This window comes from Herpailurus yagouaroundi, unplaced genomic scaffold (assembly GCF_014898765.1).
Source record: "Herpailurus yagouaroundi ecotype Mexico unplaced genomic scaffold, PumYag 29, whole genome shotgun sequence".
NCBI classification, from domain to species: domain Eukaryota; kingdom Metazoa; phylum Chordata; class Mammalia; order Carnivora; family Felidae; genus Herpailurus; species Herpailurus yagouaroundi.
In genome coordinates this window covers 102,121,879-102,146,160 of record NW_024412377.1, presented here as the reverse complement: position 1 = coordinate 102,146,160, position 24,282 = coordinate 102,121,879, and the positions used below count along the sequence as shown (strand labels likewise).

Here is a 24,282-nt window from a genome sequence, read left to right as displayed (position 1 = left end):
CTGCTGTCTCTAATTCCTTTTTTCCCATTCGCTTTATCTAACTTAGAAACAATTTACCGTGACAGTTTTCAATCGTACATAAAAATAAAGAATATTATAATGAACTCCATAATCACATCACCCAAATTTAATAATTATGAATGCGATACTTACTTGCTTCATTCTTTTTTTCCCTTGCTGAAGTATTTCAAAGCAATCACAGATAACATGACATTTCACTGTTCAATATTTTGAAATGCATCTGTAAAGACATGAAAAATTTTCTTACATAACTTTAATAATAGGTAAGAACAATGAGGTAACACCATTGTAATATATATTGTGTAACAATAAAACCAACCCCGCCCAGGTTTTTTTGTCCCCACTATTCCACACAAACTTTTCTTACCTTAACATTCATGACCAATAAGCCCAATGGCCATTTCTCCCTGGTAGGAGAAATGCTTGGCATTTGCTTCGCATTAAGCACTCCCTTAGAACACAGGATTTTCAGTGCTAAGACACGGAGAGGCCTGGGCAAATCAGGACAGTTGGTTGCCCTATTTCTCAGTTTTTATCCTCCTCAACTTTTCAGGAGCAATCACAGAGGTGATTACTCCTTTCTTCTTGAACAACATTCTTTTCTTGTCTACTGGGACCCCACTCTCCCTTGACTGTCCCCCTCCCTCTCTGGCCGCTGTGCATCTGTCTGACCTCTGAATGTTGGCACAGCCCAGGAGTCTCTGTTCACAGCCCCTTTTCATCTTTCCTCACTTTCAAGTCTTTAAATACCATGTACAGGGGCGCCTGGGTGGCGCAGTCGGTTAAGCGTCCGACTTCAGCCAGGTCACGATCTCGCGGTCCGTGAGTTCGAGCCCCGCGTCGGGCTCTGGGCTGATGGTTCGGAGCCTGGAGCCTGTTTCCGATTCTGTGCCTCCCTCTCTCTCTGCCCCTCCCCCGTTCATGCTCTGTCTCTCTCTGTCCCAAAAATAAATAAACGTTGAAAAAAAAATTAAAAATAAATAAATACCATGTACACACTGATAACTCACGGTTTTCTATCTCTAACCCAGACCTCTTGCCTACATGCAGACTCTTATTCATCTGACTCCTTGGCATCTGCCCTTGGAAGTCTCAAAGGCATCTCAGGCTTCGGAGTTCAAAACCAAATTCTTGATCTCTCTTTGAAAACCACCTCTTCTTACAGCCCTCTTTATGACAGTAAATGGCAAATGCCTTCTTCTATCTACTCAGAGTAAAAATCTTGGAGTCATCTTTGACTTCTCTCTCTTACGCTTACTAAAATCTACTAGCAAATCTTATTTTCTTTCAAAAATCAGTGACAGTCTAAGGACTCACTTTCCCCATTTGCTCAAATTATTGCAACAGTCTGCTAACTGGTGCCCCTCTGTCATTCATTGATCCCTTTACCATGCTAAGATGTTCTGAGTTTTATGTCCTTACGTTAAAGCTTGAGAAACGTAAGAATCATGTATTAATAGAAGTGTGAAAGAATTTCCCCATGATTCTATCCTAGAGGAATATATTAGGTCATAGGCATAAAATTGACGCTCTTTTAACGTTTGATTTTACAAAGAATCTATCCTAGGCTGTGTCTAGAGAGCCATAATTAAAAGATTGAGTTGTCTAAGACTGTGGAATACTTTTTCCACATTTCTCTATTTTTTAGAAGAAGCTATATTGCACATGAAACAAATAACTGGGTCACTTCCATTTCAATCCTGTTTTACTGACACAGACTTTAATAATTTTTAGAATACTTTATAAACTTGTATTAAAATGCACATTTCTCATATTAAGAAGCCGGAGAATATGAGAGGAACCCAACTGCTGGCCTCTATTCAGTGTGCCCACCCCTTGAAGCCAAATTTTCTGGAGGTAGGGGTGCCTAACTGTAGCAACTATTCTTATGTTTTAGCTTTTCATTACGAACAGTACCTCTCACAAAGTGATTTCTCTGCTGTCCCAGCAGATCATTAATTTTAGCATTGCATTGCGGTCTCTATTTTAGAAACCTTTCTTTAAAGAGAATCACTCTTTTTAGAGGAATTCCTGAAAAACTAACACGACAATTGTTTCATTGCCATGAAAAATAATATGTTTCTAATTATCTTTCCCCAGAAGCTCCCCAGCAAACACAGCTGTGATTATTCATCATTCTCAATAATCAATAAAATATTGGCCAAGCCCTTTATTACTAGGATTACATGCAAAGAGGCATGGAGAATGTTATCTGTGGTGTAGCCACCAAGAGTTCTAATGGAATACCTCCTGCCACCACAAAATCGTGCTGAATACTACAGAGACGGACTTCCCTTCTCCTAAAACCATGCTGACTTGCTCTGCACATATAAAAAGCCGAGTTAATCGTCCGAGAAACCAGTGGGGAAAGAGCAGCTCCTTGAGGCAGGCTTTGTCTTCTGTCCGGACCTCCTCCCTCCTCCTTCTGGAGAAAGGGCAGGCTGTGCCTTGGCCGTCACACTTCCTCCATTCTTTCCAATTCCCGGAAGTCACAACATGCCTCCACGTGCAGTTACCCAGCTCCTGATCATGGAACTGGGCTCAGTCTTCCGAGGCTGTCACGATAACTGTGATCTCTTCCACAACGTGAAAGGACTTCCACCAATTCCTAACTGCCCGCGGAACTCTTCCCTGGGTTTGTCCGGCCATATGTCCTCGGGGGGGCCTGAGCCGTTGGAAAACTTAAAATGTGGTCCAGCAGGACCCGTGTCTTTGGTCCAGCGTGATCACGGTAGACCTTTTTCAGCCATCGGGGTTCAACTCTGTTTAGAAGAACGCAAGTGGCAAGAGAGGCCACAGCAAAGCAAACAGCCCACTGAATGATGTCACCTGACACGCTCTCCCCAGGACAATGCAACTGGCTGCATGTGCAGGATGGTGGGCATATGCTCATGGGAAACACATCCTCTGTAGATGCTGATGAATCACACAGAGGTTCTGTGCCACCCTTCTCATACCTGAAGCGCTAATCGCCCCCTATTATCTTTTGACAGGAGAAAATGGCCGAAGACCCCCCCCACACACACAACTAAGAAGGTTTACGAAGCCTGCCTTACCTAATTTGATTCAGATTCACTGTATAAATACTCCATGTTACTTTCTCTCCACAGAAACAATCAAGTCTGGGGTGCCTGGGTGGCTCAGTCTGGTAAGCAAGCACCCGACTTCGGCTCAGGTCACGAACTTGCAGGCCGTGGGTTTGAACCCCGCAACAGGCTCTGTGCTGACAGCTCAGAGCCTGGAACCCGCTTCATATTCTGTGTCTCCCTCTCTCTCTGCCCCTCCCCCACTTGTGCTCTGTCTCTCTCTCAAAAATAAATAAACATTAAAAATTTTTTTTAAAAAGAAAGAATCGGGGCGCCTGGGTGGCGCAGTCGCTTAAGCGTCCGACTTCAGCCAGGTCACGATCTCGCGGTCCGTGAGTTCGAGCCCCGCGTCGGGCTCTGGGCTAATGGCTCAGAGCCTAGAGCCTGTTTCCGATTCTGTGTCTCCCTCTCTCTCTGCCCCTCGCCCGTTCATGCTCTGTCTCTCTCTGTCCCAAAAATAAATAAAGGTTGAAAAAAAAATTAAAAAAATAAAAAGAAAAAGAAAGAATCGAGTCTGCATAACCAAACTGAGCAAGACAGCTAGTAGCAGTTTCAGATATTCTTTTTTTTTATTCATTTTTTTTTTTATTTTTGAGGGAGAGAGAGAAAGTGGGGGAGGGGCAGAAAAAGGGGGACAGAAGATCCGAAGCGGGCTCTGGATTGACAGCAGCAAGCCCCATGCAGGGCTCGAACTCATGAACCATGAAGTCACAACGTGAGTCGAAGTCAGACGCTCAACCAACTAAGCCACACAAGCACCCCTTCGGATATTCCCTTGGCTCATATTAGACATCACCTCTGCCAGAAGTCCCATAAAATTAAGGTCTCATTGTAAATACACAATCATTTCACTACAGATAACTGGACACCCTCTTTCAGAGAGAAGCTATTGCTCAGTTTTGTTTGTTTCAAGTGAGTTTCCGTATTTCAAAGGAAAGAAACAGTGGCTGATTGTTTGTCTACCTAGCATCTGTTCCCTTTTCCTAATTAGCAGTCTGATTTCTTTTTTTGGGAAATAACTCTTTCCCCCGCGTGTAGTTTGGGTGGGACTATCCACCTGCTGTCACAGAAGCTGAGAGACTGGATACTATTTTCTCCTATGGCATATCCGCGATAAAAACCCAACCAACTGGATGCCTCTTCTCAAGGCCGTGACTCTTGAGTGACCCAAGGGTGGCAACCTTGCCTTATCCAGACCATTAGAGCTATGGCATCATTCCCAGACCACAGGCTTCCTCACTCTGGAGCGGTCTTGGTTTCCACCTGCCTCCATGCCCGTTTCTTCAGGCTCCCTGTCAATCTGGGAACACCAGAGAGCTGCTAAAAAATCCCCCTCCTCTTGGGTCATCCAGAATTCCTGCCTCTTGCCTACACCACAGCACTCTGACTCACCCACTAACACAACTGAGGAAAACATACGTCTGACCCCACAAACACCTTCTCTTCGGCCTGCGGGCAAGTGAGAAGCTCAGTGAGCTGCTGATTAGTAGGGTTACGTGTTTCCATAAATGTGCAGATAGGTGGCCGGGCCTGCTCTAGTGGCACTCTGTGTGGACCATACAATGGCAGGGCTCTGATATGAATCACTGGAATATTCTTAACCCACTTGACCGTCCTGGGCTCCGCTTGTCAGTTTAAAAAAAGTAAATCAAGAGCCTTCGTTTTTATTAACCAACCTAAACTACGTGGGTCCGGTTGAGACAGCACAACTTAGTGGCATCAGACTTTCAGCACACCTGCTTACGAGCCCTTGGGGGGTTGAAATTTCCCTTTCCCTCCCAGAACTAGTATTATAAAAGGCTTCCCATGTTACCTGTCCTTCAGGGTCATGCGTGGGAATAAAAATGTTCCTGGACGTGCTCATCTGAAATGGGTGAAAGGTTCGGGAATACCCATGTGGCAGGCAGGAAAGAATGCCATTCACCAAGGCAGCAAAGCACAAAGTCGTGAGCGGGAGGCGGGCATGGAGGGACATGAGGCTCACGGCCAGGGGTCCTCAGCATGTGGCCACAGTGAGTGCCTGAGCGGCCACTTCTATGAGGTTTATACCCCGAGAAATCCTCACACCTCACAGCCGGATAGATGTGTGGATTCCACACCAGGCCACTTGTGTGGCAGTGCCTGCTGAAGAGGGGACAGGCCGAAGAAGGGCAAACTGAGGGGTCCTATCTATCAGATGATAGAGGCATCTCTTGGCTCAAGGCTTCTGCTTATGACACCAGCAAAACAAAACAAGACAAACGCACAAAAACAAATGGCCCAAGCTGGCATTTTGCTGAGCCTTATTTATCAGTCAGTGCCTCCAACCAACCTCCCTGGTGCTTTCCAACAGTTGAGAAATACGGCTCCCACAGGGAGTGGCTCATAGGACCAGTGTTGCCAGAGACAGGGTGGGGATTTGAGATCTCTATCTAGATCAACCAAACCCCAGAGACCAAATACGTAGTGCAGGCACGTAAAGGAACATTCAGAACTGAATACCCATTGGAGTCTCGACGGATGGACACTGAAGTGCAGAGATGTGGCCAGAAGGTAGGAGAAAAGATGCGCCAATAGGTCCGTCCAAGCCGCAGGTCTGAGGTGTGCAAATATTTGAACAAGGTTCCCAGTTGGCTCAGGGAGGGAAGCAAGAAGGAAATGGGGCTGTTTCCTGGAGACTTGAGTTCATCACTTCTTTTTTTTTTAATTGCATTTTTTTCATCGAGATAAAATTCACCGTTTTAAAGTGTACAATTGAGTGAGTTTTGTATACTCTTAATGTTGAGCAACCATCACCACTAATTCCAGAAAATTTCTATCACCCCAAAAAGAAACCCCATGCCCACTAGCAGTCATTCCCCCGTGTTCCTCCCCCCAACTCCAGGCAATCACAAATCTACCTTCCGACTGTGTGAATTTGCCTCTCTGGGTATTTCATCTGAATGGAATCATACAGTCTGTGGCCTTTTGTGTCTGGCTTCTTCCACCGAGAGTGCTTCCAAGGTTCGTCCTTGTTATAGCACATGTCCACACTTACTCTCTTCACAGCTGAGTAATATCCCAGTGCGTGGACATACCACATTTGTTGCCCCATTCAGTAGCTCATGAACATACGGATTGTTTCCACTTTTTGGCTACTGTGGACAGTGTTGCTGTGAACATCTGTGTACAAGTTTGATTGTGAAGATATGTTTTCAGTTCTCTTGGGTATATACCTAGGAGTGGAATGGCTGGGTCCTAGAGTCCCTTTATGTCTTAAAACTCTTATCTTCAGGGAAGGAGTATGGGGCAAAATGGCAACAGTGCCGTCCTTGGCTGCCACGCTCTTGGATGTGACGCCAGAGGCGCAGAGGGAGGGTGCCATGTGACGGTGTGACGTGAGCCCTTGGTGCCTGCAGGAGTGTGGTGGTGACCACAGTCTCTCCCTGAAAAGTGCAAGTAGAAGGTGACGTGGCAAAGGAAGCCAGGCGAGAATCCGAGCGAGGACCCTTGCAGGGAACATCCATTGCCTCCTGCTTGTCAGCTCAGCTCCTCCCAGGAGTCTGCTGTCCTATCCACATTCCTTCCACTGCTGTTCTTTGCAGAAGCAGCAAAACATGGGTCAGGTAGTCAGGGGAATAGGTGCAAAGAACTGATAAGATTTTGTAAGATACCACCCTGATGTCTTAGTCGGGCTGCTAAAGCCAACTACATAGATTATGTGGCTTATAAACAATAGAAATTGATTTCTCACCATTCTAGAAACTGAAAGCCCAAGGTCAGGGTGCCATCATGGTGGGGTTCTGGTGACAGCCCTCTCCCAGGTTGCAGACCACCATTTTCTCACTGTGACCTCACATGGCAGAGGGAGCGTTTCTTCAGTCTCTTTTACAAGGGCGTTGATCCTATTCGCAGGGCCCCACCCCGTGACCTAATCTTTCTTCCCTTTGTCATCAGGCTCTGTGGTGAGAGTCCAGAGTTTGGACGCCCTGCAAACACTCTGCCTTGGTCCAGCTCATGTCCAAATTTCCCTTCCGACACAAGAGCGATTTAGTGATGTTCCTGGCACCTTGTGAAACAATGCCCGCTATGACATTTCTGACCTAAAACGATGCTCTTCTGTGCCTTCCCCTTCCTTCCCTCTGTAAACTGCTACCCTGGCCAAAATTGGCCAGAAGAGAAGGCACACCTTTCTGCCAATCTAAGCTTGTCTTCTTCTGACTTGTCAGGCTATTTGAGTTCCTTTCCTCCCATAAATCCCAAAGGCACCGTTGCAGTAGTTCAAATGGATTCTCACCCTAAAAGTGCAGATGCCGAGGAAACCCACAGGATGACGACAAGGCTGGTCTTCTGTTGTGGTGGTAGTGAAGACTGAAATGTTGTTTGTAGAGCTAATTAAAACGAAAAACAGAGAGTCTCCCTAATATTAGGTTTGAAGGTAGCTGTCTGGGGGGAGATTTGCCTTATCGTGTGCCTCCAGTCGGCACAGATCTAGCCTAGGTGGCTCACAATGCTGGCAGGTAAAAGGGCCCTACTCATTTTAAACACCGTTTTCCAATGCCTAACTTTACATGGTGGGTGCTCTGCTAGGAGAAAGGGATACAAAAATTATTAAAACGCTATTCTTGGGGCGCCTGGGTGGCGCAGTCGGTTAGGCGTCCGACTTCAGCCAGGTCACGATCTCGCGGTCCGTGAGTTCGAGCCGCGCATCAGGCTCTGGGCTGACGGCTCGCAGCCTGGAGCCTGTTTGCGATTCTGTGTCTCCCTCTCTCTCTGCCCCTCCCCCGTTCATGCTCTGTCTCTCTCTGTCCCAAAAATAAATAAACGTTGAAAAAAAAAATTAAAAAAAAAAAACAACACTATTCTTGTCCTCAAGGAATTTATAATATTAATAGAAATATGTGAGGGAATCTGGTATGTTGGGCAAAAGAGAAAAGGTGAAGATTCCGGGGAAGATTTCGGGGAAAAGGGGACAGAGCCAGTACAGGCCAAGATCACTTAGCCTTATCGAGCGCCCTGAGGCTGGAAAGTCAGCAAGCCATATTCCTTCTGCTTCAACCACTGCGGTGGGAGGGGGAGAGGGAAGACTAGTTCTGTGGATCTAATGAGCCCACCTGCACCTTTCCTTGTGGCCTTAAACTCCGCAGATAGTACCCTCTCTAAACGCTACTAAAACCACAAACCCTAGATAATCCCTAGGGTGGAATTATTTGCTTGGAAGGCAAAAAGATGCTAGTGGCTTCCTTCAGAAAAGTGTCTATCTCTGTAACTGATTGAATCAAGTGAATCCCTACAGTCTATGGTAGGGATTCTACTGTATTCTAATTCTAAAGGCATTGATGACCCAAATATTTATATATCTTTCTAAATTTTTTAAAGTTTATTTCTTGTTGAGAGAGACAGAGACAGCATGAGTGGAGGAGGGGCAGAGAGAGAGGATCCCAAACAGCCTCCATGCTGCCAGCACAGAGCCTGATGTGGGGCTCGAACTCAGGGAACCGTGAAATCATGACCTGAGCCAAAATCAAGAGTCGGACGCCTAACCGACTGAGCCACCCAGGCATCCCCAAACATTTATATTAATACATTTAAGCAAGAGGGTGCTGGGGTGCAGTAAGAGCATCTATAAAAGGCAGTTCCCTCACAGGCCCCGCAGCAGGAAGAGCACAGGGCCAGCCTGGAAGGGGCCACCACAGCGTACTGTAGCTTGGAGGCATTTCTTCTACCCACAGTTGGGACTTCAGCAAATTTTTCAGATCCTTGTCAAGTGCTCTGAAGCATTTCAGTCCCAGAGCCGTGTCTGGGGTCAGCACTGGTGCTGTCCGCTGTCGGTCTGGGAGACACTATGGGGATGACGGGCCATCGGGGAAAAGGTGCTTTGTGAAGGACACAGCACGTCGTCACTGACTGCTTTGGAGTAATGTTTTACGCCCTTGGGAACGTTCATCTGAAACTACCTGGTAAACATGGACCTTCTCGCAGCTGCTGGAAGGTAAGCATCCCTCTTTGAGGAGACTGAAGGAATTCTCCCAGAGTCTGAGGGTGAGCTCCAGAGGCAGGACTGGAAATCCATTCGTGGCCCCAGTTTCTTGAAACGCTGTTCACTTGCTTCACACCCTCATCCTCCTCTTGGAAAAGTAGGGAAGGCAAAGCCAGGAGGCTTTCACTGCTTAAACTGTTAACTAGCATTTTCCCGAAATGTGTTTCTGGTTAGTTTAAAGAAGGATAAACAAGATTTAATAGCTGGCAATGAATCACATTTTTTTTTCTCCCTAAATGCTATTTGGATCCACTCAAACGCCTGTCATTCTACTTTTGTACAAATAAATAAATCTCCTTTTCTTTCGTGCATTTTTCTCTGTCCTGCATTTCCTAAAATACAATTTGTTTGACGGATGAGTTAAGCAGTTCTGAGGTTTGTTTTTGGCTCTGTAGGCAACTGGGTTGTTTTCTCATCATAATTCAGTAGGACAAGGTTACCACCCCACAAACACTAACACCTCATTTAGAACCAGAAGCACCCCCCCCCCCCCCACACACACACAGAAGAAAGCAGTTGCTGGTGTTCTTGGTATAAGTTTCAGTTTACATCTGTAGTTTCCTTGCATCATGTCTCTGCCCTGCCCCTCCCCTTTCCTCCTGTTTTAGTTTTGCGGGGGGTTCGGGCATGTACACACGTTCTGAAGTGTCACTGCAGACAGACAGAAAGTAAACTTGAAAGGAAGGACAAGGAGGCCCGTCGTGTGCTCAGGCTTGGGGTTCTGGACCAGAAACCTGATAAATAGGGACCAACCTCACTGTAACCTGAAAGCAAAGTTACCCAGAGTATTTTTTTTCTGCAACGCAAACCACATAATCATGATTTTTTCTTTACGTGAAAAAGTTGCACAGGAACTAAACCTTATGTGTTTTTGAAAGTCATTGTACTGGAGGGAAACAAATGTTCTCCGCATAGTCTCAGAATCAAGGTGACATTTCTCTTGGTTTCCAGTCACCGGTTGAACAGAGAAGTGCCGTTTAAATAACTGCCCATCATAAGAAAAGATGAGGCAGGTCTAGAAAAGTATGTCAAAGTTCGCGTTTTTAAGTTCTCACTAGTGCAGGGTCTGTGAGCCTGTTTCAAATGATCTATCAGTGCTTCTCATAATCAGAAATGTCGTTGCCCAGGAAAGAGGCAGAAGATTCCAAGAGAGGGAGGCAAACCCAGAACCCAGAGGTGGGCTCCTTTTTCTGCAGCTTTCCTGGGTGGCTGGGGAATGAAGAGGAAGGAGTAGGTTTCCACCCAAGAGTTGCCCTGCCGACCTCCCTCCCTCCCATTCCAGCTGTCCAAGCTTCTCCACACAGTCTGGAAGCAATATGGCCTCACCTGAAGATTTTTTCCCCAAGGTTTTCAGATTTTTTTCAATTACAGTACTGTTTGAGTCTGCTTTTTAGTACTTGCTATATTGTATTGCAATAATCTGTTCGCAAGCCTATAATTATCTCCAGAGTAAGGACATTACCATCTTTGGAGCTCCTGGTATCTATCATAGAGCATGTAACAACACAAATGAGTGGGGGCATGAAGGAAAGAATACTCAACAGCACTGACTAATAATCGAGTTCCTAAAAAATGGCAATAATGAGATATAATAGTCCATTTCCCTTTCCAACTGTCATTTATCAGCCATCTATAATGAAATATGCAATTTTTAAAAAGTAACATTAAGGCTATGATTCCTAGTAAGTTTCGTGAAATTTTGAAAACTGCTTCATGGGATGCCCACTGGGCCTGGTTTAGGAAATGCAAACTAGTTCTTGGCCCAGGCCAGTCATTCTCAAACTTGAGTGTGCATCAGAATCACCCAAAGGGCTTCTTAGAACAGATTGCTGGGCCTCACTCACAGAGGTTCTGGTCCAGTAGGTGTGGGGAAATGCTGATGCTGCTGGTCTGGGGACCACAATTCGATGAGAGAACAAGCAGGGGTGGTGGGTGCTGAGTCTGTAGTTCTTATGCCGACCAAACTGCATGACATCTAATAGGCCATTCGCCCGTCTCGTGGTGGCTTGGGCAGGTGGGAAGGACAATGAATGGCATCTCTAACTCACAGAGCACTTCAGAGCACGAACGCTGGGTCACTGACACAATCACACCTTTCTCAACCCGTTTTATAGGGATTGAGGCTAATGGTGGGAAAAGAAGTAAAAATGATGATGCTTTGGAAAATCAGAAGTACTATGCAGAAATGTGCTGTTTTATCCTCGCAAAGATCTTCACTTTGTACTGGGCTTTCCCACTGGGGCTTGCCTGCATTGGCCTTCTTAGCATAGAAATACTGACGTTAATTTAGTGGAACAAACTCCCTGCGTTAGGAAACGTGAAAAATGGCTGAAAACATTCACGTATTGGGGTTTATGTCCTGGGGGAAGTACACAATTTTCCAGGCATTCTATTAAACTGATACAGAAGGACTGGCATCTGTTCAGTATCTGTGCATATGTCTCTACCCACTGATGCTACAGCCACCAGGGTTGTTTCCTGGGGATCTGCTGGCAGCCCTGACTCCGACATTAATCAACTTGACATCTGGAACCAACCTGAGGCACCCCATCTGATTGTCACAGATGCCTTTACTTTTCAGCTGTCAGCAAAGAGATTATTCAGTTAAGGATGCCAGGTCTACACCACACAATCTGTGTGGAGGAGGGCCGAGTGGTGTATTAAAAAGAGAGCTGAATAATCTGGGAGTGTGGGCAAGACAAAAATTTCCCTCGGTAATCTGTCAACTCAGACCTACACCAGGAAAGCATTTTGCCTGCAGCAGCAAAATTACTGTGGTCGGGGAGACCAGGCTAGATTATGCTCTACATATCCTTGGAGCACATATTTTGCCCATGTTTGCAAACTACAATCCTCCTTGAGCTAACTAAATAACAGCAGCAGCTACTTTCAAAACCGTTTAGCCCCTCCTTGGTCTGTTGCAGCCAGGCCTGCATTCTTCAGGAGTCTGGGGAAAGATGTGGACACCTCTTCTTGGGTGAGTTTCAAAGAAGACTGGACACTGCTTAGAGACTAGCAACCTAGTCACTGTCATTATCACGACAGCGGCATGGGATGGGGCTGATAGGCACAATCTCAGTTACATACCTTTTTGATTTTAGCATTCCACGTGTTCTAATATGGAAAATGAGGCTCAGGACATTATCCAGAAGAACTGCTTGTTGGCAATTGCTCTGTGATGTGTTCGGATGAAGCAGGCAATAAGGAGTCAAATTTCACTTCATCAGGGAGGAAAAAAAGAAAAAAAAAAAAGCTCTGTAGATAACACTGTAAATCAGCCAGGAGACAAATGTCTGCCTGGATTGTCACCCACCATTTCACGGCATTGATTTCTCAAAGCCTGAAACCGTAAAGGACCCAATCCAGAGCGGAAGGGCATCCTGGCGTCCCATGTTTGCTGATTTAATTTTCCTCTCTGAACACACGCAGCCCCATAATTAGAACATCTACCAACCATAAATACAATTTAAACTCTGTACATGTGTGCCTACATGTGTGGAGAAGTTTAAGCTGAGATACGGTTTCAATAAAAACAATCCTTCTGCGCTGATTAGAATGTGTAAAGAGGAAATCTGTTTATACCACAATCTACTCAAAACTTGTGTTGGCAGCAACACTCTTGGCTAATAAATGTCAATAGCAAAGCTACATGGAGAGTATGAATTAAACTGCTCACAATCTGGAGATTCAGAGCTCAGTCTAGAGTGATATGTCCAACTAACTCCACTATGTCTGTCGTGAAGAAATGCCATCCATAAGCCCTTGGCGAAAACACAGACTGCTAACGGACGGGGCCTGCTTAGCGATGTTCGTCCTGCTGTTGAGTTCAAGTCCACCCTCAAAAGGAAAGGAGTTCTCAGAGGAAACTGCAGAGCCCTGCAATGTTTTGGAAGGGGGTTCATATTTATTCACCTTCTCTTAAAAATAACACTGGTAGCACGAGGAATGAGATTACCAGAATGATTAAAAACCAACAGGGCATTTAATTTTTTTGATGCTCTATTTCTCATTTCCTGTTGATTTTATAAGAATTAGCAATCGGGGCACCTGGGTGGCTCAGTCGGTTGGGCATCCGACTTCGGCTCAGGTCATGATCTCGTGGTCTGTGAGTTCGAGCCCCACGTTTGGCTCTGTGCTGACAGCTCAGAGCCTGGAGCCTGCTTCGGATTCTGTGTCTCCCTCTCTCTGACCCTCCCCCACTCATGCTCTGTCTCTCTCTCTGTCAAAAATAAATAAACATTAAAAAAATTTTTTTAAAGAATTAGCAATTGAACACTGTCCATTGAGTCCATCTACACACCTATTCATCCAGAAAAATAGCAGCCCTGGTCTGATCAGTGCAACATCCCCTCACTGTCGACAGGACTCAGGACAGCCCTTCATCATACTCAAGAACTGGAAGGAAGAGGAAAAACACAAGTCGAGGAACTGAAGGTGGTGAAAAATCACAAGGGACTAAAGGGCACCATATGCAAGGGTGGAGTGAAGGTGTGGGATGCGACAGCCCCCTGGGAGGGGTAAATGTGTCCCTCCTGTAGCGAACTTTTAAAGAACCACCTTAGGATAAAGTAGGCATGACCAGCCATACAGGTGAGAGTCATAGAAAGATTTCTGGGTGATCAACAGCCTTCTCCTTCAGGTTGGCTAGGGAGTAATCTACATTTTTTGAGCTGGAAGGAAAGGAGTGGGGGCAGCTTACCTGTAATAATGATAATAAAAAAACAACAATAACAGCAAATATGTGCTACATGCCAGACACTGTTCTAAGCCCTTGACATTTATTAACTCATTAAATCATAACAAAAACAACCCTAGGAAGTATTACTACCACCCCCATTTTACAGATGAAGAAACCGAAGAACTGTAAGAACTTCCCAAGGTCATCCAGTCAGTAAACGGTGAAAACAGACTAAGGCAGCTCATTCAGAGCCACATGCTTTAGCTTGAGTCTCTGCTGCCTCTCAAAAGCACTGATACCTAGTATATTGAGCACTGTTCTAAGCAGGCTCCAGATATCCTTGCTTATAACGAGCACTCCATTCTGCCTCTTGACATGGCTGACAAAAGTCAACTGAGTATACCATGTCCCCTGTACCGTTTTCTTTTGTCCCATTACGCTTGCTCTAACTCTGGAGTCGGCCAGAAGCCCTGTTACACTCCAGAGTGACTAAGTTTGTATTTGTGGGGCCCTAGGCTGTCAGATGGAATGCACATGCAGCCCCACCCTCAGACCAAGTGCCTATCCTTCTCCAGGTTTTTCAGGCATTCACTCAGATCTGACGTGCGGTTCAGGAAGGCTGTGTGCACCCACGGAAAGACAAAGAGAGAGTACAGGCAATTTTTTTCTGGTAATTCAGATTCAAGAAAACCTCCAGACAGCAGTCAGGTCATTGACAGAGCACTTGCAATATATTTAATCGGTTCTTTCACTTGTGTTATTTCACTTAATTCTCATAACAACTCAGTGAGGCAGCCAATGTTATCTCTGATTTTAGTGGGAAAAAGACTTAAGATTCAAGAAAAGGTTACATGACTTGACCATACATCAAGTAAAAAATACAGGTGGGACTCAAAATCCATGTCTATATCACGGTGCTGAACTCAAAACAATCTTTCCTTCAGCACTTTGTAAATAACAACAGCAGCTGTAACTAACTAATCTAACTAACTAACCAGAGCCTTGCCCTCAGCTGATAGGATAAGAGCAATTAGTAGCTGGAATGGACACCTTGGCTATATTCATTCGGGCAGCCAGGACGTCCACACAAGGTGGGGTAGGTTCCATGTAGCTTCAGGCCCATAACCCCTCTTCTAGGATGAGATCTGTCTCCACACCCAGCCCTGGAGTGCATTTCTAGGGAGCTGGAGGCAAAGGGTCTTCAACAAGGGGCCCTCATCTGTAAAATACCATTCCTCTTGTTCTCCTGAAAGCCCTGGTTAGCTGACCTTTCAGGCACGATGAAAGATAGCTTTTTTTGGTTTATTTTCCCCAGACAGTTGGAGGAATGTTGTTCTGGGCCAGTGTTCAGTGGGTTTGTGTTTTTGTTGCTGTGTGGTGCTTTGCTATAGTGGTATTACCATATTTTGGAAGTTTTCTAAACCATTGCCCATGCACCCAGGGGTGACTATTAAAATGATGAGAACATTTTTATAAATCATAAAAATAAATAAATGTACAAAAGCACAGTTAGTAAAATGGACAAAGCTAACTCAGCTTAAAAAAAAAAAAACAAAAACCTGAGAGTATTTCTTTCAGAATCTGAGTTTTGTGCCTAAAAGGAAGTCCATGGGGAAAAAAGTATACATTTTAAGGGAAAAAAAAAACAAGTGAACGTGAATAACACGATAAATGGTAAATGCTGACTTGGATTGTATATTTTATCTTTGTATCTAGATGGAAGAAATACAGATATAAAAAAGCAAGCATGTATGCATTAGGAATAACTATAATGCTATGTCTTATTTATGTATAATCATTCTTTTGCTAGAATCAAACCATGCATGACAATTTTTTCTTTTTAAGTTGCTTTTTAAAAAATGCTCGTTTTGTTCTTTCTCATCCAATAGCTATGATCTTTATCATATCTGAAGGCCTATCAGCATAAGAGATTATGGCCACAACCTGCTAAGAACATTCAGAAGCTAGACCTTCTGGATCGTCTGCTCACCCCCTCTTTCTCCTTCTCCCATCCACTGCTTCCACCCACCCCGTCCACTGCTCTGCCAAGATCTCGTCCTCTACTAGTTGAGGGCTTCCCTGGCTGCACATAAACCGAATCCTTGTCTCCCTGGGCATCCCTGAAAACACACGTAAGTGGTTTCCCAAAACAGAAGAAACTGACTGCCAAATACTCCATGTGCTGGGCAAAATTTCAATGAGCAAATGAATACATAGAGGAAATAAGAATTAAGTGCTTAATAGTTCATTAATGGGTAACTGTTTACAGGTTGACAGTCGTTTTAAAACGTCTGTTTTCCTTTAGAGATTTTAGGGGCAGGCACGGCTTTTGGCCTTCACGTGGGGAGGGGGAGACCGGAAAGTGAGTGTGGAGAGCTTCTCACTTGTGGGGCTCCTCCAGGATCTTTACGGCTACCCCACTAGTAGTGCTGACCCTGGCCTGGGTTCCTGTCTCCTAGCACAGGGGCAGGGCAGATTCAATGGCATAGGGTCGTTATGGATGATTACAGTTATAGATCTTGGGCAAGATCTAAGGAAAGCGGGCTTCAGACCAGTTGAACTTAAACTAGCTTTGTTCTCAATGCCAAAGTAGATGGGCTGTGAGAGTCACCCTACCACATCCCACATTATTAGTGACGAGGGAATGTCTTCCCACAGTGTAATACTATGCAGAGGCAGGTGGTCCTAGAGTGAGCCTTCTGCCACCTATAGAACTGATAAGACTATGATCACTAATGGAACATTCAGTTCTCTGTGTGTGTGGTCTGAAAAATCAAACCAAAGCCTGTGTTATGGGGAGGTGGGGGGAGAGGGCCGACAGAATCAAAACAGCAACTGTATCCAAATTTTTTTTTTAACTATGTCAAACGCATATGGAGGATTAGAATCAAACAGTTTTCTCAAGGAGAAACAATTATTTTGCTTTCAAACACCAACCAGGTAAAAACAGTCTCAAAACCAATTAGAAATGCAGGGGCTTTTCCACCGTGGTTATTCTTTCCAATCACATACAAAATTACAAGTACTTTCTAGAAATTACTCACACACAATGAAGTCCTTTAGATTCATCCTGTGATGGGGGCAGTCTTATCGGGCAATGTTTGTCCTGGAACAGCTGTTGAGATCCTAGCAGGAGAAAAGCCCACATGATTCTTTAGCTCATAATCCAGTTAGTTTATTTTCTCTAGATTACCTGTGGGCATCATGTTGATGCAAACAGTAACACAAGTAGCTCCTGGATGACAGCCAGAAACTGGAGCTCCCCCTAACCTCACCACAGGTGGAGAACGATCAGACAATATATTTGGACTTTCCCTCCCCACCACACTCCTACAAACACGCAGACATATACCATGAACTCCAGATTTGCCCTTAATGTCATCGCCTGGTGCCACTGCAAGTGCAGAAGGGGCAGGAAAAGGAGGACAATAGCTGAGCCACACCCCGTCTGGCTACTGACTTCCTAGTCTCCTCTTCTAGCTTTCTCTCTGACAGGACCTGAGCATCACTTGGGTCTTGGGAAGTTGGTGGCTTCCACATTCTGTTCCCTCAGCAATACTATGCAAGCCCTTCCTACTCCCTCCTACTCCTACTTTCTACTTCCTACTAGATAAGGATATTCTCAGTTTTCTAAGTCTCTTCTCCCCGAGCAAATTAGAGGCTCCAAAAGGGCAGGCAACACATCTGGTCCCTCTGTGCCCATCATTATTGCTAGTGCAGTAGTAAGCAAGAGCAGTCTCTCAAAAATAAACTGTGTGAGGAGTCTCTCTGGTGTAATTTTTGGTCAGTTGTACTTGATGGATAAGAAGGACAAAAGAAAACGTCAGGGGATGCCTGAGTGGCTCAAACAGTTAAGCATCTTGATTTCGGCTGAGGTCATGATCTCACAGTTCATGGGATCGAGCCCCACGTTGGGCTCTGCACTAACAGCACAGAGCCTGCTTGGGATTCATTCTCTCCCTCTCTCTCTCTCTCTCTCTGCCCCTCCCTCACTTGTGCTCTCTCTCAAAACAAATAAATAAACTTAAAAAAAAAAGAGGGGGGCCTGGGTGGCTCAGTTGCTTAAACAACCAACTCTTGATTTCTGCTCAGGTCATAATCTCATGGTTCGTGAGTTTGAGCCCTGCATCGGGTTAGCGTCAACAATGAGGAGCCTGCTTGGGACTTTCTTCCTCTCTCTCTCTGCCCCTACCTCCCCCCCCCCCGGCCCCCCCCCCCCCCGTCTCTTTCTAAATAAATAAATGAACTTTAAAAAAAGAATTAAAAAAAGAGAAACATCAGGAAAGACAGTAAGTCAGCCACTACTAAGAAACCCTGTTAAACTAAAACCCTATTTTTATGATTGCCCAGAATATGTGAGCACTGTACTCTCAGATAATTCTGTTGTCTTTCCTCATGCTTCATGGCTATGCTGACCATGAATACAAAGTAGAATTTTAACTTTAAAATCATTCCTTTTCAGGACAAACCTTTCAGTCCATCTTCATGAATTGACTAAAACTAACTTCTAGAGTTGGGGTCTTTTCACACTCTCTGTAGATTTATTTTCAGTAAAAGGTACTGAAAATGCCACAAAATAAAATGCTCAAGGATCTCAAAAGAGAGCTTGTCCCCTATAATTCAGACCTATATCCAAGTAGTTATATAAATTCTTGCTCTTTGTCACAAATCAGTGGATTATTTGGGTTTTTGTTTGTTTGTTTGTTTGTTTTTTGTTTTTTTTTGTTTGTTTGTTTTTGAGGTTTAAGGGGTGGAGTAGGTTGGGATTTTCGCTCCTTTTACCCCTGGAACATTTTGATTCTTAAGAATTTTTTAATTATTCATCACCAGTTTCTGCACAAGTAAAATGAAGTAGGGAATTGACCATGGAGTAGGAATTCAGGGCTTGCCAGCAGACGGGGATGGGGGTGGGGAGGGCTTATTTCCTTTCACCTTTGGAAGAGATGGACACTTTATCTGTGGGGACACAGGTTCTGGCCTTAGATCTTTGTTTTCCCGCATTTACCCAGGAGCAGGCCTCCACCCTAACAGAGTTAGCAAAGGTCACTTCTCAAATCCTTAACACTAAGACTTGGGTCTTCCTTTGCAGAGGAGTCATTTACTGATTTTTATGGCCTCCCACAGACAACTATGACAGTTCCTCATACTAAGGTTAAAAGAACAGGGGCGCCTGGGTGGCGCAGTTGGTTAAGCGTCCGACTTCAGCCAGGTCACGATCTCGCCGTCCGTGAGGTCGAGCCCCGCGTCAGGCTCTGGGCTGATGGCTCAGAGCCTGGAGCCTGTTTCCGATTCTGTGTCACTATGACAGTTCCTCATACTAAGGTTAAAAGAACAGGGGCGCCTGGGTGGCGCAGTCGGTTAAGCGTCCGACTTCAGCCAGGTCACGATCTCACCGTCTGTGAGTTCGAGCCCCGCGTCGGGCTCTGGGCTGATGGCTCAGAGCCTGGAGCCTGTTTCCGATTCTGTGTCTCCCTCTCTCTCTGCCCCTCCCCCGTTCATGCTCTGTCTCTCTCTGTCCCAAAAATAAATAAACGTTGAAAAAAAAAATTTTAAAGAACTGAATATTGCTCCTTTTACCAAAACAGCCTCAGTTACATTCGCCACTGTTTGTAAAACATTGCAGTTGTCTCCTCTCCCAACTTTTCCTCCCCTTGAAAGAGTAAGTTAGCATGGGATGCAGAGGAAATGGCTGATTTCTGCCGAGACACTGGGATAATCACCCAAACCTCAGACGCAAGCCCTGACCAGTCACCGCACCCTAACCTGGGCTCGGGGCCTGCTCCGCAGACCAGACCTGGAAGAAGCCTGGCCACGGGAGATGAGGCTGCCACCAACCTGCGGCTTTTCACCGCCGGCATGGATTAAGTAACACCCGCAAAATCACCATTTGCACACATGCCAGGGGCTGATTACCAGCCTCTCCGCCAGGGCTGCGGACTCGATTTCAGAGCAATTTCTCCCGTTACTCAGCCCCAGGACAGCCGGCCGCGTCTCCAGGCACACTCCCGGGCGTGCGGAGGCCACTCCGCAGCCACCTCGCGGCTCTGGGCTCCTCGCCCCCCACCCCCGACGGGCACCGGCAGGCGCCCAAGCCGGGTCAAAAACGAGACCACCAGCCACCAGCACCGCGTCCCGCCGGCGATTCACGCGCCCTGATCTCTTTCCGCGCCCCCCAGTCTTGGGAAGGAGACCTCGCCCTCCTGGGAGCACCAAATCGTCTCCCTGCCGCCCGCGAAACGGCCAGATGGCCGCTGAGCCTTCTGCGCCTCCATCCATCCTCGATCTGCGAAACACGCCGTCAGAGACCTTCCCACCCAGGCTCCCGCCGCTTCCCTGCGGTTTCGCGGTCTGTCACTTGGGAAACAGGGCCCGCAGCTCGGGAAGGTGGTGCAGACAAAAGAGACGCAAATTCGTCTTCCGGGCAGGAGGAGTGGCTGCTGGGGGTCACCCGCTGTCAGACTAGCCCACCCCGCGGAAGCCAGAAGGCGGCAGGGCTTCCCCCCAGTGCGACACGACTGCTCCCGCGACCCGCGCGTCTGCGTCTGTGGCCATCACCAGAAACCAATTGGTTTTCAAACAGTTAAGATAAACCTAGGATCTTAATTTCCTTTATGGGACCGACCACGCGGCTGTGTAAAAGTCTCCTGACAGACGTAATGGAGGGTTATTAGCAGTACAAAGCCTGTCGGACCCGTAGCATTAGTTCAAGGGGATACTTCGGTGTTGCACCAAAATTGCTGTGCATGTAAACCAATTTCCCCGACAGAAGGGTAAACACAGACTTGTTTGAACCGCGAGATGAAAACAGATGGGATATCGCAAACAGTTCCCCCAAATACAACAGACTTCTGGGCCAATTACACGTGGTTAGCTCTGAATGACAGAGGAAATAGGTTTCTTTGCTGCTGAATGTCACAAAAGTCACCTAAAGGCACAGAAGGAGGCCGGTTTGTTTTTGCGAAACTTGCTAAAATTAATCTGTGCTGGAGTCACTTGTGAAACGCAGAACCACCCCCCCCCCCCCTTCCCGCCGCCTTCGTGAAGGCCAGACCGCCGGGTTGGGATCCCGGGGCTAGGATTTCGAAGTGTGCCTCCGCCACTCGGGAAAACTGGGAAAGGGAAGGAAAATCGAGCAGGCGCTTGCCAACCCAGAGGGCCTAAGGAGTGCGCTGGAGGCGGGGGGGAGGGGGGGGTCCTAGCCCCCTCCCCGCGGCCCATCTCGCCGCCCCCTCTCTCCACCCCCGGGTGTGCACGCCTCCCTCGGCACTCCCGCCTCGGGCATGGCAAAGCAAGAAAACAGGACAAGAAGTGTGCTATCGATCCTGGCCGACCGGGTCAGGGCTGCGCCACGTGCTACTTCGCACGGAGCGCGGCCGAGGGCGCAAGGGACGGGCCGCCAGCCGAAACCCTCCCGAAACATCCCGAGCGACCACCAGAGCAGGCCACCGGGCTGGGGGGCAGAGGCCTGGCTCCAGCGGGTTGGGGGTGGGAGGGCGGCGCGTCGCAGCCGGGCCTTTCCACCGCCCACCCCCGCCCCCACCCCGTCCCCCCCACCCCCACCCCCGTCCCCGCCCCCGCGAGCCCGGAGCTCCGGGCCGGCGCGGGGCGCGGAGACCAAGGGAAGGCGGCGCGCAGGGCCGGGCCTGCACCCCAGTGACGGAATCTCGAAGACGGAAGGCCGCGGAGACCCGCTGCCCGGCCGGCCTGCGACGCCTGCGGGCTAATGCCGGGGCGGGGGTGGAAGAGAGAGCGCCGCGCGGGGTGCGCCTACCCCCGAGGCCCGGTCTGGCGTGGCCAAGGGCCCGGGTCACCGCGCTGCCGGGCTCCGGAAGCCGCGCTGGCGGGGCCGCAGGGCGGGAGGCCGGGTCCTGGGGCCGCCCGGACGGAGGAAGCGGCTCGGGTCGCGCCGCCCCGCGCCCGGGAGCCGCGTGCAGGGTTCAGCCGTGTTTCGGTTGCCCTCTGACCTGACCCTGGGCGCACAAAGGCCTCCTGGGTGCGCAGCCATGGCCCAGCCTTCCAGTCGCTGCCAAATTAATGAGCCCACGTCAGGTTGGGTTTACAGCTCGGCCGGGACGCAGCCGAGTGGAAAATGAGCCCGGGGCCTCTCGGGAGGTACCCGCACTAGTGCAGAGGCGGTCTGGCGTCCTTGAGGCCGGGGAAGCCTCGGCCCGCACGGTGCCGCCTTCAGCTCTCTACTCAGCTGCTTTCGCGGTCTCCTGAGGAAACAGGCCCGCCCCTGGGGAAACCTGCCAGCGTCCGCCCCGCTTTATTAAAACAACACAGAGCCCACATTTAACATCCCAGCAGCACAGGCCAGGCATTCTGGACACACGTCGTTGGCTTGTGGCTTGGCGACCCTTTGGTGTCTTTGCGGCGCCCTTGGCTGCCGGGCTTTGGGAACCGAGTCTGCCTTCCCGGGAATGAGTTCCTCCTGGAGGTCCCGGGTGCCTCTCATGAGTATAGGTATATGCCCCAAGAGAGCGGGGAATGCTTCCTCTTCCAGAAGCAAGGCTCTTAGGGGAAGCATTTTCAATGGCTGTTGGATGCGGGTCTTGAAAGCCAAAGATAAGTCGAAAAGGGATTTGGTGTTTGAGCACGAGTCCATCTGCGAGTTCATCCTGAAGTCTAGGAGACTGGCTGTGCTGAGGGCTCTGTGTTCTTATTGTTCTTTAAACGCGGTGGGGGGAATTCAGTTCAAGAAAAATGATTAAACCTGAAGCTGATAAGGTTTAAGTCATTGATTTACCGTATTCCTTCCAGATTTTTCAAATATGCTAAACGAAAGCACTTTTATTTAAAAACACTCAAAAGGTCAGAAGAGTGATGCTCTTCAGAAGCCCTCTTTCCCTGCAGCTTTGTCTGCTGTTGTCTGCTGTTGAGAACCAGGAAGGTTAGGAACTGGAAAGAACTGGTGTGGCTTGTCGCTGAATCATGCCACTCCTGCAGCTTCCCCATCCTTGTTTCAGAGAGCATGCCTTTCAGAAGGGGGGGGGGGCTGCTACAGACCCCTTTTCTTCATACACCCCTCCCCACCTTAACCATAAGTTCCTTGTCTAGATTCCACGCAAAGCTCCCCTGCACCCATCCTGTGGGCACTTCACAGCCTTACAGACCTGGCCACCCTTCCTCAGAAATCTCAGTGTACATAGGTCAAGTTGTTTTTCTGATGGCAAGCAGCCATGACCTTTAAAGGGGCAAGTATCTCAAAGAGCGCACACCAATAAACTATGATGTACTATAATTATCTTTTTTTGGTAAACTGTTTCCTCAACTGAAATTTAACAACTTGGGGATAGGGACCAAGACCAGGTGTTGGTATTGTCCCAGTACAGTGTCAGATCAAGAAATGTTATCTATCTTGGGGTGCCCGGTTGGCTCAGGTGGTGGGTTAAGCATCCGACTTTGGCTCAGGTCATGATCTGGCAGTTCTTGAGTTCAAGCCCCGCGTCAGGCTCTGCGCTGACAGCTCAGAGCCTGGAGCCTGCTTCGGATGCTGGGTGTCCCTCTTCTCTGCCCCTCCCCCTCTCCCACTCACACTCTGTCTCTTTCTCTCAAAAATAAATAGACATTTTTTTAAATTTTATTTATCTTTTTTTAATTTTTTTTTTAACGTTTATTTATTTTTGGGACAGAGAGAGACAGAGCATGAACGGGGTAGGGTCAGAGAGAGGGAGACACAGAATCTGAAACAGGCTCCAAGCTCCGAGCTGTCAGCACAGAGCCCGACGCGGGGCTCGAACTCACGGACCGTGAGATCATGACCTGAGGTGAGGTCGGCCGCCTAACCGATTGAGCCACCCAGGCGCCCCTTTTTTTTAATTTTAAAAAAGAAATGTTACCTATGTTGATTCCACAGTTAAAATTAATACAGTCCCCTCAAAAATGCTAATAACTACAGTGGTGATAGTGAGCAGAGGCACCCGACTTTTCCCTCACCATTCCTACTTGATTCTACTTTATGTCAGCAAACTTACTTCTTTCTGAACCCACAGTGAGATAGTACTGCTAGAGAAATGGAAATTTTGATTGGAGGAGGCGAGAGGGTGTGGGGAAAAGGAGAAGAAACTTAGGAAGCAGGGGATTTTGAGAAATAATAGGGATGGGCATCAATACAAAGTGAGGGTCCCTAAGGAAACAGGAGGGCACCAAGGAATTAGGGAATGAGAAGACCACCCAAAGGTGGGCCAGAGAGAAAGAGATGTGGACCAATACCAAGAACAACTTTCACCAACCGAGAGGCAATGGTAGTATTGTGGCTAAGAGCTCACGTTCGCTATTCTCTGTCTGTATGCCCCTAAACAGATTATAAAACCCTATGAGCTTTCGGTTTCTTCACCTGTGAAATGAGGATGGTAATAACACTTATATCACATAGTTATGAGGATTAAATAAAATAACATGCAGTTTCACCTGTGGCCTCATGTCAGTCCTTTCTGCTTTAATGTTACAACTTACCAAATTGGCAGATTATGAAGTAGGGGAAAGTAGTCTTTCCCCTT

General features: G+C 47.4%; 1 long non-coding RNA gene across 2 annotated transcripts; it reads right to left on the bottom strand.

Annotated features, from left to right (window-relative positions):
• Positions 1-112: 112 nt before the first annotated feature.
• On the bottom strand, positions 113-21,960 carry LOC121014622 (uncharacterized). 2 transcript variants are annotated; one of them, XR_005783311.1, is made up of 5 exons: positions 21,748-21,960; positions 16,828-16,909; positions 13,406-13,500; positions 12,193-12,323; positions 113-241 (listed from the first exon to the last, which is right to left on the bottom strand). It is a non-coding gene; the product is annotated as an uncharacterized LOC121014622 (long non-coding RNA). The 2 variants fall into 2 exon arrangements; XR_005783310.1 differs by lacking the exon at positions 21,748-21,960 and having other exon boundaries at positions 16,828-17,696.
• Positions 21,961-24,282: the final 2,322 nt, after the last annotated feature.